We start from the raw sequence: 3,504 nt of genomic DNA, 5'->3' as shown, positions 1-3,504 counted from the left end.
GATCATTAGGGAGCGGGACCCCCTACAGAAGCCCGAGCCAAGACCGCAGGCCAGGGAAGCGCCGGGGTAAGTAAAAAAAAAAAAAAAATTAAAAAGGTGCCTAAGGTGTGGGGCCCGATTCCTGGGAATCAGGCAAATTGGCCTAAAGTCGGCCCTGGCTCCAGCCCAGTTTGCAGAATCACCCCTCTCTGCTCATCTCCACTGTGTGTGGAGGTTGGTGCTAGTCTGTTAACAGGAGCCTTATCCCAGGCTCCCCACAGGGACAAACAACTGACTAGAATGGAGCTTATGAGTCAGCAGATCCAGTTCCCAGCTCTCTCGGGCAACCCTATCATATAATCCAAACTCCCTCTTGAAACCAGCTCACTTTCTAGTCCCTGCTGCTCCCATTGGGAGGCTGTTCCAAAACCTCACTCCTCTGATGGTGAGAAATCTTTTAATTTCCATGACATTTAGTCATGGCCAGTTTAGCCCCATTTCTTCCTGAGTCAACGCTGTCCTTTAGCTTCCACAGCTCTTCTCCCTCCCTGGTGTATTTATAGAGAGCAGAACCCCTCTCTGCTTATGGTTTATTAGGCTAAACACAACAAGCTCTTCCGGCCGCCTCTTGTAAAAGGACTCCCAAGGGAATTCTGTGTCCCTCTCCCTCCATAACAATTATGCACACAGTATTTTAAAAATCTGCATATTTTATTTGTCAATCAATCAATAAATCCCCCAGCATGGCAGTGGGGAGCACAGGCCACTGGCTACACAGAGGTGGGAGATCACCCTGCAGCACCATCCCTCCCCAGGACATGGACTCACCACTGAGGCTGCACCTGACCATGACACAGTGCAAGGGCCAGACCTGGCCCAGAAGCACCATGGGCCCTGCCACTCCACACCAGGCATACCAAGATAGCGAGAGGGACAGATTTTGCAGCTTGGGTTCGTAGCTTGTGGTGGCTAACTGGCCAGAAAAGCCAGGCACAAGCATGAGCTGGGTCTCTGTTGGGCATGCACTGATGCCCTTCCATGTTGGCAGCAGAATGTTACCCTTCAAAGTCTTCCATCTGACCCATCCTTTTCGTAGGCTTTAGTTTGAATCCAAAGTCTATAGGTCTTGCTGTGTCATGCTGCCTCTGGGTTTGGTGATTGATCACCTGTCACTGCAGACCTGACTTTCAGCCTTGAATCTGGCTTTGATCTTCCTTCTGTTCTTTTGTCCTTTTCTTTTTAGGGTGGACTTTTCTTACTTTGGTTTAAGACTGTTGTCTGCCTCTTCAGCCCTTGGTGTTTGAACTTTATTTCATCAGGATAGGCTGGGGCTGGAGGCTTATTCTATCACCCATACATACCTCATTCACACATCTAAACTAAACTAATAAGATTACAGCAGGGCTTGCAAAAATGAAGGCTGCAGCAATAAGCCGTCCACAAAATGAGTAAGCATTTTAAAATGGGGTTTGAATTACAATAGTGAACAGAAGTTACAATGTAGGCAAAATGGAGTATGCGTTAGGCAAGTGTAATGAAATGGTGAACAGAAGTTACATTGTAGGCAAAATGGAGTAACAAATGGTGAACAGAAGTTACAATGTTAAAGCGAACAATTAAAAACAATTTCATTCATCAGTTCTACAGTACCTGAGTCCTGCTCCCTCTCCCTGTGTATGAGTGCTAGGATCTGGGGCCCCTCACTCATTTGTGAGAGCCTGACCCCCCCACACACTATGCACTCCCCAACATAGCTGGTTCTGGAAGGGGCCGAACCCCTCTCCCTAACCCTTTATGTGAGTTGGAATCAGGAGGTCCCTGCTGATCCCTGATGCACCCCCCAACTCTCCAAAACCTGCTCTCAAAACATCAAAGCATGGACAGGCCAGAGAGCACATCTAGGGGGGAGGAGACAGCTAACCAAGGTGGGATCACACACACGACCCCAGGACTGTAGCCACTGGACTGTGTGTGCTTCTAACTACCCTGTGAGATAGAAGACGTTGGTAGAGGAACGAAGAGTGGCAAGGATGACAAAGGCCAATCCCTTCCTGCCCTCATTTATCTCCTTGCCCAGACCCGACTCACTCCTTCCGCAGCTAATAATAGCCCCCCTCCTGCCATCTCCTGAGGCAGTTAACCCATGCCATGCTGAGAAGCTGTAGAGCTGGGTTCCCTCACCCAGCGCTGAGACACAGCTCCCCCCTCCAGTCGGAGGGGTGGGGCTGTTTATACTGGGATCACTGTCTGCCACTGACTTGGACCTGAAAGCTGGATCTGGTGTGCAGAACGAGGACTATTTTATAAGGGAATCTGTCCCCCACCACTGAGATGTCCCAGCCACGCACACCAGAGGAAGCTGCTATTTACATAAGGTCCCTCACCTCACACCAAGAGACAAACAAAGAGACTGTTAAGGGGTGACTTGGTTACTTCTAAGTATCTGTATGGGCAACAAATCTTTGATCACGTGTTCTTCAAACTAGCAGAGAAAGGTAGAACGAGATCCAATGGCTAGAAGTGGAAGCTAGACACATTCAGACTGGAAATAAGGCCTCAGTTTTGCCTGGGGAGAGTAATTAACCACTGGAACCATTTACCAAGGGTCGTGGTGGATTCTCCATCACTGACAATTTATAAATCAAGATTGGATATTTTTCTAAAAGCTCTGCTCTAGGGATTATTTGGGAGCAGGTCTCTGGCCTGTGTTAGTGAGGAGGTCAGACTAAATGATCACAGTGGTCCCTTCTGGCCTTGGAATTTATTAATCTAGATGCAACCACCTCTGGGGAAGGGCACAAAGGCTGTTTATAAAAGGAGCTCTTGCCCAGTGCTGTAATGCAGATGCCTCTGGGGTGGGACAGCTGGTTGTACAACCATCATTTACGTGGCACTAAGGTGCATCCCCTTCCGGAGTATACCTGCTATTTGTATGGGGATCCCTTGCCCAGTTCTGAGATACAGTTTCTAGAGTGGGGCTATATTTTCTGGAGTGGATCAGAAAGCAGTGTGTAATCTGGCTGGACTCTGATGTGACCTCTGTGAGGGCTTTTAATGCCTTGAGGGTAGGAATGGGGGAAGGAGGATCAGTGTCTCTATTTGACGTCATAGGAAACCACATACCCACCCCACAGCAGCTGTAGAGGCTGATACAGGGGTTGGGCTCAGGATCCCTGATGCAGTCAGTCAGCCCAGTGGGAAAAGCTGCCCCCAGAGCAACCTCTCAATCCACAGCTGGGGGTGAGGGTGACACAGGTGGGAGAGGAACCCCAGCAGAGACCCCAGGTGAGTCCATAGGGACGGGTAAGCATCAGTGAGATGCAGCCACCTCTGGGGTGGAGCAGCTGTTTGTACAGGGAACTCTGGGTGGGGGAAGCTGTTTAATCCAGGGATGTACCCACTCTGGAGTGGGGCACAGGGGCTGTTTACGCAGTGATCTCTCACCTGGTGCCGAAGGCACTAAATGCCAGATGCTTTAATCATGCTCCCCTCACGCAGATGGCACTGGGGGAGCTGGCGGAAGCA

General features: G+C 49.8%; 1 protein-coding gene across 1 annotated transcript in view; it reads left to right on the top strand.

Annotated features, from left to right (window-relative positions):
- The first annotated feature begins 2,995 nt into the window (after positions 1-2,995).
- The window catches only part of LOC116825108 (platelet glycoprotein Ib alpha chain), a 13,695-nt gene continuing 13,186 nt past the window's right edge, over positions 2,996-3,504 (top strand). The window contains exon 1 of the mRNA XM_032780839.2: positions 2,996-3,264. The gene's annotated coding sequence lies outside the window, so the exon portion shown is untranslated. The remainder of the gene's footprint in view (positions 3,265-3,504) is intronic.

The sequence above is a fragment of the Chelonoidis abingdonii genome, chromosome 4, assembly GCF_003597395.2.
Source record: "Chelonoidis abingdonii isolate Lonesome George chromosome 4, CheloAbing_2.0, whole genome shotgun sequence".
Classification (NCBI taxonomy): Eukaryota; Metazoa; Chordata; order Testudines; family Testudinidae; genus Chelonoidis; species Chelonoidis abingdonii.
This window is presented reverse-complemented; position numbering and strand designations above follow the sequence as displayed.